The 17,417-nt window shown below is 48.0% G+C and overlaps 1 protein-coding gene across 1 annotated transcript in view; it reads right to left on the reverse strand.

The window, feature by feature from the left end:
- The window catches only part of LOC137312786 (serine/threonine-protein kinase A-Raf-like), a 57,937-nt gene extending 44,708 nt beyond the window's left edge, over positions 1-13,229 (reverse strand). Inside the window, exons 1-2 of the mRNA XM_067979220.1 lie at positions 13,159-13,229; positions 6,094-6,209 (exon numbers count right to left, since the gene is read on the reverse strand). The gene's annotated coding sequence lies outside the window, so the exon portion shown is untranslated. The remainder of the gene's footprint in view (positions 1-6,093; positions 6,210-13,158) is intronic.
- Between the last annotated feature and the right edge of the window lie 4,188 nt (positions 13,230-17,417).

Consider the following 17,417-nt stretch of genomic DNA (forward strand, 5'->3'; position numbering starts at 1 on the left):
AAACACACAGCCCAGTGTACAGTACAATAATCCCTCGCCTATACAACACAGCCCAGTGTACAGTACAATAATTCCTCAACTAAACACACAGCCCAGTGTACAGTACAATAATCCCTCGCCTATACAACACAGCCCAGTGTACAGTACAATAATCCCTCATCTGTACAACACACAGCCCAGTGTACAGTACAATAACCCCTCGTCTATACAACACACAGCCCAGTGTACAGTACAATAATCCCTCGCTTATACAACACAGCCCAGTGTACAGTACAATAATCCCTCATCTGTACAACACACAGCCCAGTGTACAGTACAATAACCCCTCGTCTACACAACACACAGCCCAGAGTACAGTACAATAATCCCTCACTTGAACAACACACATCCCAGTGTGCAGTACAATAATCCGTCGTCTGTGCAACACACAGCCCAGAGTACAGTAAAGTAATCCCTCACCTATACAACACACAGCCCAGTGTACAGTACAATAATCCCTCGCCTGTACAACACACAGCCCAGTGTACAGTACAATAATCCCTCGCCTATACAACACACAGCCCAGTGTACAGTACAATAATCCCTCACTTGCACAACACACAGCCCAGTGTACAGTACAATAATCCCTCGCCTATACAACACCCAGCCCAGTGTACAGTACAATAATCCCTCACTTGCACAACACACAACCCAGTGTACAGTACAATAATCCCTCGCCGATACAACACACAGCCCAGTGTACAGTACAATAATCCCTCACTTGTACAACACAGCCATGTACAGTACAGTAATCCTTCACCTATACAACACACAGACCAGTGTACAGTACAATAATCCCTCATCTGTACAACACACAGCCCAGAACACAGTACAATAATCCCTCGCCCATATAACACAAAGCCCAGAGTATAGTACAATAATCCCTCCTGGGACAACACACAGCCCAGTGTACAGTACAATAATCCCTCACCTGTACAACACACAGCCCAGTGTACAGTACAATAATCCCTTGTCTACACAACACACAGCCCAGTGTACAGTACAATAATCCCTTGTCTACACAACACACAGACCAGAGTACAGTACAATAATCCCTCACCTACACAACAGACAGCCCAGTGTACAGTACAATAATCCCTCACTTGCACAACACACAGCCCAGTGTACAGTACAATAATCCCTCGCCTACACAACACACAGCCAAGTGTACAGTACAATAATCCCTCACTTGTACAACACAGCCGTGTACAGTACAGTAATCCTTCACCTATACCACACACAGCCCAGTGTACAGTACAATAATCCCTCATCTGTACAACACACAGCCCAGAACACAGTACAATAATCCCTCGCCCATATAACACAAAGCCCAGAGTATAGTACAATAATCCCTCCCGGGACAACACACAGCCCAGTGTACAGTACAATAATCCCTCGCCTATACAACACACAGCCCAGTGTACAGTACAATAATTCCTCGCCTAAATACACAGCCCAGTGTACAGTACAATAATCCCTCGCCGACACAACACACAGCCCAGTGTACAGTACAATTCCTCGCGTAAACACATAGCCCAGTGTACAGTACAATAATCCCTCGCCTATACAACACACAGCCCAGTGTACAGTACAATAATCCCTCGTTTATACAACACACAGCCCACTGTACAGTACAATAATTCCTCACCTGTACAACACCCTGCCCAGTGTACAGTACAATAATCCCTCGCCAGGACAACACCCAGCCCAGTGTACAGTACAATAATCCCTCATCTGTACAACACACAGCCCAGTGTACAGTACAATAATCCCTCGCCTATACAACACACAGCCCTCTGTACAGTACAATAACACCTTGCCTGTACAACACACAGCCCAGTGTACAGTACAATAATCTCTCGCCTATACAACACACAGCCCAGTGTACAGTACAATAATCCCTCGCCGAAACAACACACAGCCCAGTGTACAGTACAATAATCCCTCGCCGAAACAACACACAGCCCAGTGTACAGTACAATCATCCCTCACTTATACAACACCCAGCCCAGTGTATTGTACATTAGGGATGGGCAATAAATGCTGGCCTCGCCAGCAACACCCACATCCCATGAACATATAATTTTTTTAAATCCCTTGCCAAAACACACAGCCCAGTGTACAGTACAATAATCCCTCGCCGATACACACAGCCCAGCGTACAGTACAAAAACCCCTCGCCTGTACAACACCCAATGTACAGTACTATAACCCCTCGCCTATACAACACCCAGTGTACAGTACAACACCTCGCCTGTAAAACATGGAGCTAGTTTACAGTACAATCTTTCGTCTGCACAAACAGCCCAGTGTGCAGTACAATAATTATTTGCCTGTACAACACACTGCCCAGTGTACAGTACAATAATCCCTCGCCTGTAAAACACACAGCCCTGTGTACAGTACAATAATACCTCACTTGTACAACACACAACCCAGTGTACAGTACAATAATCCCTCGCCAGTACAACACACAGCCCAGTGTGCAGTACAATAATCCCTCACTTGTACAACACACAGCCCAGTGTGCAGTACAATAATCCCTCATCTGTACAACACACAGCCCAGTGTACAGTACAATAATCCCTCGCCTATACAACACACAGCCCAGTGTGCAGTACAATAATCCCTCACTTGTACAACACACAGCCCAGTGTACAGTACAATAATCCCTCGCTTATACAACACAGCACAGTGTACAGTACAATAATCCCTCATCTATACAACACACAGCCCAGTGTACAGTACAATAATTCCTCAACTAAACACACAGCCCAGTGCACAGTACAATAATCCCTCGCCTATACAACACAGCCCAGTGTACAGTACAATAATTCCTCAACTAAACACACAGCCCAGTGTACAGTACAATAACCCCTCGTCTACACAACACACAGCCCAGTGTACAGTACAATAATCCCTCACTTGTACAACACACAGCCCAGTGTGCAGTACAATAATCCCTCACTTGTACAACACACAGCCCAGTGTACAGCACAATAAACCCTCACTTGTACAACACACAGCAGTGTACAGTACAATAAACCCTCACTTGTACAATACACAGCTTAGTGTACAGTACAATTCCTCGCCTGTACAGTACCCAGCCCAGTGTACAGTATAATAACCTATAGCCAGTACAACATACAGCAGTGCACAGTATAAAAACCCCTCGGCTGTGCACCTCCTAGCAGAGTACTGTACAATAATCCCTCACTTGCACAATAATCCCTCACTTGTACAACACCCTGCCCAGTGTACAGTACAATAATACCTCACTTGTACAACACACAGCAGTGTACAGTACAACACCTTCCCTGTACATAATCCGGCAGTGTACATTACAATAATCCCTCGCCTGTACAACACCCAGTGTACAGTACAATAATCCCACGCCTGTACAACACCCAGTGCACAGGACAATAATCTCTCACTTGTACAACACTCAGCCCAGTGCCCTGTACAATAATCCCTCATTCCTCACCGATACAACACACAACCCAGTGTACAGTAAAATAATCCCTCGCCTATACAACACACAGCCCAGTGTACAGTACAATAATCCCTCGCCTATACAACACACAGCCCAGTGTACAGTACAATAATCCCTCGCCTATACAACACACAGCCCAGTGTACAGTACAATAATCCCTCACCGATACAACACAGCCCAGTGTACAGTACAATAATTCCTCGCCTATACACACAGCCCAGTGTACAGTACAATAATCCCTCACCGATACAACACACAGCCCAGTGTACAGTACAATAATCCCTCACCGATACAACACAGCCCAGTGTACAGTACAATAATCCCTCGCCTATACACACAGCCCAGTGTACAGTACAATAATCCCTCCCCTATACACACAGCCCAGTGTACAGTACAATAATCCCTCGCCTATACACACAGCCCAGTGTACAGTACAATAATCCCTCGCCTATCCAAGACCGAGCCCAGTGTACAGTACAATAATCCCTCGCCTATACAACACACAGCCCAGTGTACAGTACAATAATCCCTCGCCTATCCAAGACCGAGCCCAGTGTACAGTACAATAATCCCTCGCCTATACACACAGCCCAGAGTACAGTACAATAATCCCTCGCCTATCCAAGACCGAGCCCAGTGTACAGTACAATAATCCCTCGCCTATACACACAGCCCAGTGTACAGTACTATAACCCCTCGCCTATACAACACCCATCAGTGTACAGTACAATAATCCTTCATCTGCACAAACAGCCCAGTGTACAGTACTATAATCCCTCGCCTGTACAACACCCAATGTACAGTACAATAACAACTCATCTGTACAACATACAGCCCAGTGTACAGTACAATAATTCTTCGCCTGTACAACACACAGCCCAGTGTACAATACAATAATCCCTCGCCAGTACAACACCCAGCCCAGTGTACAGCACAATAATCCCTCACTTGTACAACACACAGCCCAATGTACAGTACAATAATCCCTCATCTGTACAACACACAGCCCAGTGTACAGGACAATTCCTCGCCTGTACAGTACCCAGGCCAGTGTACAGTATAATAACCTATAGCCAGTACAACATACAGCAGTGTACAGTATAATAACCCCTCGGCTGTACATCACCTAGCAGAGTACTTTACAATAATCCCTCACTTGCACAATAATCCCTCACTTGTACAACACACAGCCCAGTGTACAGTACAATAATCCCTCGTTCCTCGTCTTTACAACATACAGCCCAGTGTACAGTACAACAATCCCTCAATTGTACAACATACAGCCCAGTGTACAGTACAATAATCCCTCAATTGTACAACATACAGCCCAGTGTACAGTACAATAATCCCTCAATTGTACAACATACAGCAGTGTACAGTACAACACCTTCCCTGTACAAAATCCAGCAGTGTACAGTACAATAATCCCTCACCTGTACAACACCCAGTGTACAGTACAATAATCCCTCGCCTGTACAACACCCAGTATACAGGACAATAATCCCACACTTGTACAACACCCAGCCCAGTACACTGTACTATAACCCCTCGCCTGTACAACACATAGCCCATTGTACAGTACAATAATCCATCACCTATACAACACAGCCCAGTGTACAGTACAATAATCCCTCGCCTATACAACACAGCCCAGTGTACAGTACAATAATTCCTCGCCGATACAACACACAGCCCAGTGCACTGTACAATAATCCCTCGTTCCTCGTCTGTACAACACACAGCCCAGTGCACTGCACAATAATCCCTCGCCTATACAACACACAGCCCAGTGTACAGTACAATAATCCCTCGCTTATACAACACAGCCCAGTGTACAGCACAACAATCCCTTGTCTGTACAACACCCATCCCAGTGTACAGTACAATAATCCCTCGCCTATACAACACACAGCCCAGTGTACAGTACAATAATCCCTCGCCTATACAACACCCAGCCCAGTGTACAGTACAATAATCCCTCGCCTATACAACACACAGCCCAGTGTACAGTACAATAATCCCTCGCCTATACAACACACAGCCCAGTGTACAGTACAATAATCACTCGCCTATACAACACACAGCCCGGTGTACAGTACAATAATCCCTCGCCTGTACAACACACAGCCCAGTGTACAGTACAATAATCCCTCGCCTATATAACACACAGCCCAGTGTACAGTACAATAATCCCTCGCCTGTACAACACACAGCCTGGTGTACAGTACAATAATCCCTCGCCTATACAACACACAGCCCGGTGTACAGTACAATAATCCCTCGCCTGTACAACACACAGCCCAGTGTACAGTACAATAATCCCTCGCCTGTACAACACACAGCCCAGTGTACAGTACAATAATCCCTCGCCTGTACAACACACAGCCCGGTGTACAGTACAATAATCCTTCGCCTGTACAACACCCAGTGTACAGCAGAATAAACCAAATTTAATGCCGTCTGGAAGCCTGCATCTACAACTCTCTATTCCTTTATCCAAGTCATTCATAAATCTGGTGCGGCCCCAGAACAGGTCGTGACCTTCAACAGTAGAGGCTTACCAGCAGAAAGAGGAGGGCCGCGCATGGCGCAGGCAGTTTCACCAGGAGTGCCGTGACTTCTCCTGCGCGGGAAAAGAGCGACGCCAGACGGGACCTCCTTGGGAAAGCACGTCTTCCTGGAACGAGAGAACGGAGAGTGGTTAACCGCAGCCGGCCTCTAACTCGATAGAGGACCGTCCAAACTTTACCTCACCAGATCCCGCGTTCTCTCCGGTGTCCTGGGGCCAACCTTTATCCATCAACCAACACCAAAAAAACAGATGATCTGGTCAATTATCACATTGCCGTTTGTGGGATCTTGCTGTGCGCAAATTGGCTGCCACGTTTCCCACATTACAACAGTGACGACACTTCAAAAGTACTTCATTGGCTGTGAAGCGCTTTGGGACGTCGTGAGGTGGTGAAAGGAGCTGGAGAAATGCAAGTCTTTTCTTTTTCTTAGGGACTGGACTGATGCCGTCTCTACTGCAACAAACAATACCAATCTCACTCTGAGAGTCGACAGGGAAACAGAAATACTGCACTGGTACAGTGGAGGCATTCCACTGAGCGTGGGGGCTGAGGAATACTGATGACACAAGGTACCTGATCTGGGAGTGTTCGATCGGACGGCACGGGTTAGATACAGAGTAAAGCTCCCTCTGCACTGTCCCATCAAACACTCCCAGGGCAGGTACAGGGTTAGATACAGAGTAAAGCTCCCTCTACACTGTCCCATCAAACACTCCCAGGGCAGGTACAGGGTTAGATACAGAGTAAAGCTCCCTCTACACTGTCCCGTCAAACACTCCCAGGGCAGGTACAGGGTTAGATACAGAGTAAAGCTCCCTCAACACTGTCCCATCAAACACTCCCAGGGCAGGTACAGGGTTAGATACAGAGTAAATCTCCCTCTACACTGTCCCATCAAACACTCCCAGAGCAGGTACAGGGTTAGATACAGAGTAAAGCTCCCTCTACACCGTCCCATCAAACACTCCCAGGGCAGGTACAGCGCGGGTTAGATACAGAGTAAACGTGCTCTACACTGTCCCAACAATGAGCGTTAATCCTGGATATAACAGCACCCCTGGGCAATAGCAGAGCAAACATGTGCCATCCTTGTACCTCTCAGAGAAACTATCAGTGCAATGTTAATTTGAACCAAGTTACGGACCATTTTGCATTGTAAAACCAAGATACGTGGTTTGGTTGAGACCCAATTAAAAATGCTTCCACATAAGGTCCTTCCAGCCAGGCAGTCTGGGCTGGATTTATTGCCAATCTCCAGAGGTGAAAAAACAGGAGCCTGGGGATCGTCATTATAGAGAGTGTGCAGCACAGGAACAGGCCATTCGGCCCAACTGGTCTATCCCGGTGTTTATGCTCCACACGAGCCTCCTCCCTCCCTACTCCATCTCACCCTATCACCATATCCTTCTATTCCTTTCTCCCTCATGTGTTTATCGAGCTTCCCCTTAAATCCATTGATTCTATTCCCCTCGACCACTCCATGTGGGAGCGAGTTCCACATTCTCACCGCTCCCTGGGTAAAGAAGTTTCTCCTGAATTCCCTGATTGGATTTATTCGTGACTCTCTTATATTGATGGCCCCCTCGTTCTGGTCTCCCCCACAAGTGGAAACATCTTCTCTACGTCTACCCTATTGAAACCCCTTCATCATTTTATAGACCTCTATCAGGTCACCCCTCAGTCTTCACTTTTCTCGAGAAAAGAGCCCCAGCCTGTTCAGTCTTTCCTGATATGTTTAACCTCACAGTGCTGGCATCGTCAGAGATGGATGCTTAACTCGTCTGGGTGACAGTGCTCTCAGTGAACGGAGGTGTGACCATGTTTACTATATATGGGTTTCACACTTGTTCTGAAGCAACAGGCTGAGGAGAGTTGTGAGAAAGGGTGAGGTATCGCTCACTGAGGGCGCAGCAGGAATTTCTAAACGACATTCTCACTGACGACCCCCTCCCCTGAACACAACAGGGGGTGAAATTCTTCCTGATAATAACTACAGCAAGAAACCAAGCCCATGGTTTTAAAAAAAGGGAAGGTTGTGATTGGGCGACAGATTGGGCTTTTTTCTAATTATAAGAAAGGAACTTGCACTCATATAGCAACCTGGGAGTGTTTGGTGGGGCAGTCAGAGGAGACTTTTATTATACAGTGACAGCTCGCTACCCACCAGTACTGTCCCCCAGTGTTATACAGTGAGACCTGTACCCACCAGTACTGTACCCCAATGTTATACAGTGAGACCCGTACCCACCAGTACTGTACCCCAGTGTTATACAGTGAGACCTGTACCCACCAGTACTGTACCCGTGTTATACAGTGACAGACCTGTACCCACCAGTACTGTACCCGTGTTATAGTGACAGACCCGTACCCACCAGTACTGTACCCCAGTGTTATACAGTGACAGACCTGTACCCACCAGTACTGTACCCCAGTGTTATACAGTGAGACCTGTACCCACCAGTACTGTACCCCAGTGTTATACAGTGAGACCTGTACCCACCAGTACTGCACCCGTGTTATACAGTGACAGCTCGCTACCCACCAGTACTGTGCCCCAGTGTTATACAGTGACAGCTCGCTACCCACCAGTACTGTACCGCAGTGTTATACAGTGAGACCTGTACCCACCAGTACTGTACCCCAGTGTTATACAGTGAGACCTGTACCCACCAGTACTGTACCCCAGTGTTATACAGTGAGACCTGTACCCACCAGTACTGTACCCCAGTGTTATACAGTGACAGACCTGTACCCACCAGTACTGTACCCCAGTGTTATAAAGTGACAGACCTGTCCCCACAAGTACTGTACTGGAGTGTTATACAGTGATAGACCTGTCCCCACAAGTACTGTACCCCAGTGTTATACAGTGACAGACCTGTACCCACCAGTACTGTACCCCAGTGTTATACAATGACAGACCTGTACCCACCAGTACTGTACCCGTTATACAATGACAGACCTGTACCCACCAGTACTGTACCCGTTATACAGTGACAGACCTGTACCCACCAGTACTGTACCCGTTATAGAGTGACAGACCTGTACCCACCAGTACTGTACCCGTGTTATAGTGACAGACCTGTACCCACCAGTACTGTACCCCAGTGTTATACAGTGAGACCTGTACCCACCAGTACTGTACCCGTGTTATACAGTCACAGCTCACTATCCACCAGTACTGTACCCCAGTGTTATACAGTGACAGACCTGTACCCACCAGTACTGTACCCGTGTTATACAGTGACAGACCTGTACCCACCAGTACTGTACCTGTTATACAGTGACAGTCCTGTACCCACCAGTACTGTACCCGTTATACAATGACAGACCTGTACCCACCAGTACTGTACCCGTGTTATACAGTGACAGTCCTGTACCCACCAGTACTGTACCCGTTATACAGTGACAGACCTGTACCCACCAGTACTGTACCCGTGTTATACAGTGACAGTCCTGTACCCACCAGTACTGTACCCGTTATACAGTGACAGACCTGTACCCACCAGTACTGTACCCGTGTTATACAGTGACAGACCTGTACCCACCAGTACTGTACCCGTGTTACCCATGAGGACGGCCTCAACCGGGATCTTGGGTTCATGTCACGCTACACGTAACCCCACCAGCAAAAAGGGGGAAAAAATTTATATGTTTTTTAAAATTCTCTCTCTCTCTCTGCCATTTTAAGTTTCTTTCTGCTTGCCTGTGTAAAAGACACAATGTATATCGAGTGTACTGGGACGTTCTGTTCTCCGTGACTGGCCTGTTTGAATAACAACGACACCTTTTGATTGGTGTGATGCTGTCCCAACATCGTATAAGATATGCGATTTGAGAACCTTTTCATTCAATCATCTGACGAAGGAGATAATCTCCGAAAGCTTGTGATTTTAAAATAAATTTGTTGGACTATAACCTGGTGTTGTAAGATTCCTTACATGTGTTATACAGTGACAGACCTGTATCCACCAGTACTGTACCCATTATCGTGACAGACCTGTACCCACCAGTACTGTACCCGTTATAGAGTGACAGACCTGTACCCACCAGTACTGTACCCCAGTGTTATACAGTGACAGACCTGTACCCACCAGTACTGTACTGGAGTGTTATACAGTGACAGACCTGTACCCACCAGTACTGTACCAGTTATACAGTGACAGTCCTGTACCCACCAGTACTGTACTGGAGTGTTATACAGTGACAGACCTGTACCCACCAGTACTGTACCAGTTATACAGTGACAGACCTGTACCCACCAGTACTGTACCCGTGTTATACAGTGACAGACCCGTACCCACCAGTACTGTACCCCAGTTTTATACAGTGACAGACCTGTACCCACCAGTACTGTACCCGTTATACAGTGACAGACCTGTACCCACCAGTACTGTACCCGTGTTATAGTGACAGACCTGTACCCACCAGTACTGTACGCCAGTTTTATACAGTGACAGACCTGTACCCACCAGTACTGTACCCCAGTGTTATACAGTGACAGACCTGTACCCACCAGTACTGTACTGGAGTGTTATACAGTGACAGACCTGTACCCACCAGTACTGTACCAGTTATACAGTGACAGACCTGTACCCACCAGTACTGTGCCCCAGTGTTATACAATGACAGACCTGTACCCACCAGTACTGTACCCGTTATACAATGACAGACCTGTACCCACCAGTACTGTACCCGTTATACAGTGACAGACCTGTACCCACCAGTACTGTACCCGTTATAGAGTGACAGACCTGTACCCACCAGTACTGTACCCGTGTTATAGTGACAGACCTGTACCCACCAGTACTGTACCCCAGTGTTATACAGTGAGACCTGTACCCACCAGTACTGTACCCGTGTTATACAGTGACAGCTCGCTATCCACCAGTACTGTACCCCAGTGTTATACAGTGACAGACCTGTACCCACCAGTACTGTACCCGTGTTATACAGTGACAGACCTGTACCCACCAGTACTGTACCTGTTATACAGTGACAGTCCTGTACCCACCAGTACTGTACCCGTTATACAGTGACAGACCTGTACCCACCAGTACTGTACCCGTGTTATACAGTGACAGTCCTGTACCCACCAGTACTGTACCCGTTATACAGTGACAGACCTGTACCCACCAGTACTGTACCCGTGTTATACAGTGACAGACCTGTACCCACCAGTACTGTACCCGTGTTATACAGTGACAGACCTGTATCCACCAGTACTGTACCCATTATCGTGACAGACCTGTACCCACCAGTACTGTACCCGTTATAGAGTGACAGACCTGTACCCACCAGTACTGTACCCCAGTGTTATACAGTGACAGACCTGTACCCACCAGTACTGTACCCGTGTTATACAGTGAGACCTGTCCCCACCAGTACTGTACCCCAGTGTTATACAGTGACAGACCTGTACCCACCAGTACTGTACTGGAGTGTTATACAGTGACAGACCTGTACCCACCAGTACTGTACCAGTTATACAGTGACAGTCCTGTACCCACCAGTACTGTACTGGAGTGTTATACAGTGACAGACCTGTACCCACCAGTACTGTACCAGTTATACAGTGACAGACCTGTACCCACCAGTACTGTACCCGTGTTATACAGTGACAGACCCGTACCCACCAGTACTGTATCCCAGTTTTATACAGTGACAGACTTGTACCCACCAGTACTGTACCCGTTATACAGTGACAGACCTGTACCCACCAGTACTGTACCCGTGTTATAGTGACAGACCTGTACCCACCAGTACTGTACCCCAGTTTTATAGTGACAGACCTGTACCCACCAGTACTGTACCGTGTTATACAGTGACAGACCTGTACCCACCAGTACTGTACCCCAGTTTTATACAGTGACAGACCTGTACCCACCAGTACTGTACCCTGTGCTTTACAGTGACAGACCTGTACCCACCAGTACTGTACCCCAGTGTAACACAGTGACAGACCCGTACCCACCAGTACTGTACCCGTTATACAGTGACAGACCTGTACCCACCAGTACTGTACCCGTTATAGTGACAGACCTGTACCCACCAGTACTGTACCGTTATACAGTGACAGACCTGTACCCACCAGTACTGTACCCTGTGTTATACAGTGACAGACCTGTACCCAACAATACTGTACCCCAGTGTTATACAGTGACAGACCCGTACCCACCAGTACGGTACCCCAGTGTCATACAGTGACAGACCCATAATAACGTGTCCCTTACCCCTAGTGTTACACAGCTCAGAATGCTCTCAGACAGAATCCAACAAACAGAATTTAGAATTACGCTGCTGGGCGTATCTGCCACTTCAAGCGGACTCAGCATGGGCATCTCCCACACCGTCAAAACTCCACTCTGACAGCCCTCACCGCTCGAAGGGGCTGGGGCAGCTTGAGTCGGCTGCAGATATAAAGCCTCTGAAGGACCCTTGGTGGGGTGGGGGAGTCTGTGACACCCGTACAGTACATCAAAGGAAAAAACCACCACATCCCACCGAGACTGGAGGGCGAACAAGAACACCTGGACGCAGCTGGCGGCCTCTCTCAGGGCACCTGAGCTCAGAAATGGTGGGGGGGGGAAAAATCCACAGCGTTAAAAAGACAAAATATCACATTAAGTTAAGCCAGAACTTTTACACAGAGTTTCAAAAGCACTTAAAGTATGTTTTCCATCCAGTCAGACCCCTGGTGGGGTTGCTGTGTGATTTGAGGGGCTGGGTTTTTGGTTTGTTTGAGTTTGGGGCTGCTGTGAAGGGGGTGGTTTTAGTTTAGTGGGGGTTTTGAGGGTTGTTGAGAAACTTTTCCTCCTCTTCCTGGGACTTGTTGTCCTTTTTTTGCTGTCATGTCCCTGGCCTCTTGGGGCCTCCTTCACAGGCCCATGGGGGTGAGCCCCCACCTTCCCTTCCTCAATGAGGACTCACTGTTTCTCTCTCCCCCTCTCTTTGCCCCCCCTCACTCCCCACACCCTGTTTAATCCCATCCCATCCCATCCCCTCCCCTCACTCACACTCTCTCCCTCCCTCCCTCCTCCTTCACCCACTCACCTAATCAACCTGCGCCATCTTGGCTTCCTCTCGCCGCCGAGCAGCGCAGCGCCCCGCCCCCCCGCGCCGCCCTCATTGGCTCCCTCCCGTCGCCGGCCGCCCACTTCCCCGATTGGCTGCCGCCCCTGCCTGTCAAGCGGAGTGACGCGAAAGGAGGGCGGGTTGACGTCGCAGCCCGCCCTCCCACCTTCCCCGATTGGCTGCCGCCCCTGCCCGTCAAGCGGAGTGACGGGGAGCGGGGCGGGTCGTCTTGACGTCACGGCCGCACCGCCCACCGCCCTCCCCGGGGCTGCGTTGCCACCTGTCAATCAAAGGGGTGTGCAGGGATCAGGAGGTGTTTCTGCAGGTCTTGTCGTGGGGAGACCTGCACCGACCTGCTCCCGGCCACAGCACGCAAATTTCCAATGCATGCAGCCTGTGGAGGTTGCTGCTTGGAGATTGCAACGTGCAGAAAGCCTGTGGTATGTCAAAACGTGGTACCATTGCAAAGGGATATTGATAGATTAGGTGAATGGGCAAAACTGTGGCAAATGGAATTTAATGCAGGCAAATTGGATCAGAACAGGGTACTTTCTAAATGGTAAAAAGTTAAAAACAGTGGATGTCCAAAGGGACCGAGGGGTTCAGGTACATCGATCATTGAAGTGTCATGAACAGGCGCAGAAAATAATCAATAAGGCTAATGGAACCCTGCCCTTTATATCTAGAGGACTGGAGCACAAGGGGGCAGATGTTATGCTGCAGCGATACAAAACTCTGGTTAGACCGCACCTGGAGTACTGTGAGCAGTTCTGGGCACCGCACCTTCGGAAGGACATATTGGCCTTGGAGGGAGTGCAGCGTAGGTTTACTAGAATGAAACCCGGACTTCAAGGGTTAAGTTACGAGGAGAGATTACACAAATTGGGGTTGTATTCTCTAGAGTTTCGAAGGTTAAGGGGAGATCTGATCGAAGTTTATAAGATATTAAGGGGAACAGATAGGGTGGATGGAGAGAAACTATTTCTGCTGGTTGGGGATTCTAGGAGTAGGGGGCACAATCTAAAAATTAGAGCCAGACCTTTCAGGAGCGAGATTAGAAAACATTTCTACACACAAAGGGTGGTAGAAGTTTGGAACTCTCTTCTGCAAACGGCAATTGATACTAGCTCAATTGCTAAATTTAAATCTGAGATAGCTTTTTGGCAATCAAAGGTATTAAGGGATATGGGCCAAAGGCAGGTATATGGAGTTAGATCACAGATCAGCCATGATCCTATCAAATGGCGGAGCAGGCACGAGGGGCTGAATGGCCTACTCCTGTTCCTATGTTCCGATGACATGAGGCATTGCAAGCTATCAGACATTGTAACAGTCAGACTTGCAACACTGCAATGTGCAAACCAGTGGAATTTCATGCTTGCAGACTTGATCTTGCAACAGGCCAAGATTTGGCTTTGGCTTTGGGCAGGCGGCTAATTTTTGGGCTACTACCTGTTAATCCCACCGTACGTGTCGGCCCGTGCCTCAGTGGGTCTCACTCTCGCCTCGGAGTCAGAAGGTCGAGGGTTCGAGCCCCCACTCCCCGACACTCCCCGCCGGTGCCGGTACTGAGGGAGCGCCGCCCTGTCGGAGGGGCCGTCTTTCGGATCAGACGTTAAACCGAGGCCCCCGTCTGTCTCAGGCAAGCGTAAAAGATCCCACGGCGGCGATTGGAAGGGGAGCAGTGGGGGGAGTTCTCTCCGGTGTCCTGGGGCCGATATTTATCTCTCAACCAACATCACTAAAAAATAGATAAATCATCAAAAATTTACGGCATAGAAGGTGGCCATTTGGCCAATCATCTGGTCATTATCTCATTGCTGTTTGTGGGATCTTGCTGTGCGCAGATTGAAGTGACAGCCTAGATTATGTTCTCAAGTCTCCAGAGTGGGACCTGAATCCATGACCTGACTCTGAGGCTGACTTCGTTTAACACATAAAGGACATTTTGTTTTCATTTTGTGCACATTCAACGGCATTACCATCGCCGAATCCCCCACCATCAACATCCTGGGGGTCACCATTGACCAGAAACTTAACTGGACCAGTCACATAAATACTGTGGCTGCAAGAGCAGGTCAGAGGCTGGGTATTCTGCGGCGAGTGACTCACCTCCTGACTCCCAAAGCCTTTCCACCATCTACAAGGCACAAGTCAGGAGTGTGATGGAATACTCTCCACTTGCCTGGATGAGTGCAGCTCCAACAACACTCAAGAAGCTCGACACCGTCCAGGACAAAGCAGCCCGCTTGATTGGCACCCCATCCACCACCCTAAACATTCACTCCCTTCACCACCGGCGCACCGTGGCTGCAGTGTGTACCATCCACAGGATGCACTGCAGCAACTCGCCAAGGCTTCTTCGACAGCACCTCCCAAACCCGCGACCTCTACCACCTAGAAGGACAAGGGCAGCAGGCACATGGGAACAACACCACCTGCACGTTCCCCTCCAAGTCACACACCATCCCGACTTGGAAATATATCGGCCGTTCCTTCATCGTCGCTGGGTCAAAATCCTGGAACTCCCGACCTAACGGCACTGTGGGAGAACCTTCACCACACGGACTGCAGCGGTTCAAGAAGGCGGCTCACCACCACCTTCTCAAGGGGCAATTAGGGATGGGCAATAAATGCCGGCCTCGCCAGCGACGCCCACATCCCGTGAACGAATGAAAAAAACCAATAAATTCTCAGGCTGTTTTTTGTCCTTGCGCGGATCTGACGTCTGAATTGAAATAGGTTAGATATTTTTTAGGTTTAAATGCAAAGGTTCATTGACATATAGTATGAACCCGTGGAGGTCAATTGAAATGGCTGACTTCCCATGGGTGTAGCTATGGCAACAATTTTAGCCACTAATTTTCGTAGAAAAAGCTTTACATACAGTACAGGTAAAGGTGTGTGTATAATTACTCACCAAACATCTACCTCCACTTAATTGTAAAACTCGCCCGTCTTTCTCTCTCACCCAAGCTTTGGAATTCTGGCATGAATTTATCAGACACAACACTTCGATTTTAAAATTCTCATCCTTGTTTTCAAATCCCTCCATGGCCCTCGCCCCTCCTCCCTATCTCTGTAACCTCCTCCAGCCCTACAACCCTCCGAGATCTCTGCGCTCCTCCAATTCCGGCTTCTTGTCCATCCCCTGATTTCCATCGCTCCACCATTGGCGGCCGTGCCTTCAGCTGCCTAGGCCCTAAGCTCTGGAATTCCCATCTAAACCCCTCCGCCTTTCTCTCCTCCTTTAAGGCGCTCCTTAAAACCTCCCTCTTTGACCAAGCTTTTGGTCACCTGTCCTAATATCTCCTTATGGGGCTCGGTGTCAAATTTTGTCTGATTTACGCTCCTGGGAAGCGCCTTGGATGTTTTACTACATTAAAGGCACTACATAAATGCAAGTTGTTATTGTTATTGAGTGATAGCCAAGAGTGTTGACTCACACAGCAAGACGTGCCAGATCCACCTCTGATCTCCATCTAGAACACGATTGGATGCTCCTTGCCCTTTCGGAGCTGCACCTTATTGGTTGGGGGCTTGATCTCCCCTTCTCGGCCTCCAGTGGCTACGTCCGATTGATTGAGGTGACGACAATTGTTCGATAATGTATAACACAACAGGAAAAATAACTTAACAATACAGAAACCGGGAACAGTGATCATAATATGATAGAATTTCACATTGAGTTTGAGAGCGACATACTGAAGTCAGAAACTAGAGTCTTAAACTTAAATAAAGCCGATTATATTGGTATGAGGGGCGAGTTGGCTAAGGTTGATTGGGAAATTAGATTAAAAGATATGATGGTAGATAAGCAATGGCAAACAGTTAAAGAAATATTTCAGAATTCTCGACGAATATACATTCCATTGAGAAATAAAAACTCCACGGGAAAAGCAATCCATCCATGGCTAACTAAAGAAGTTAAAGATTGTATTAGATTAAAAGAAGAGGCCTATAATGTTGCCAAGAAGAGTAGTAAGCCTGAGGATTGGGGGAGTTTTAGAAACCAGCAAATTATGAACAAAAAATTGATAAAAAGGGAGAAAATAGAATATGAGTAAACATGGATAGAGGATTGGTTAACGGTCAGAAAACAGAGAGTAGGGATAAACGGGTCATTGTCAGGTTGGCAGGCTGTAACTAGTGGGGTACCGCAAGGATCAGTGCTTGGGCCTCAGCTATTTACAATCTATATTAATGACTTGGATGAAGGGACCGAGTGTAATGTATCC

Source organism: Heptranchias perlo, unplaced genomic scaffold (assembly GCF_035084215.1).
Source record: "Heptranchias perlo isolate sHepPer1 unplaced genomic scaffold, sHepPer1.hap1 HAP1_SCAFFOLD_435, whole genome shotgun sequence".
Taxonomy (NCBI): domain Eukaryota; kingdom Metazoa; phylum Chordata; class Chondrichthyes; order Hexanchiformes; family Hexanchidae; genus Heptranchias; species Heptranchias perlo.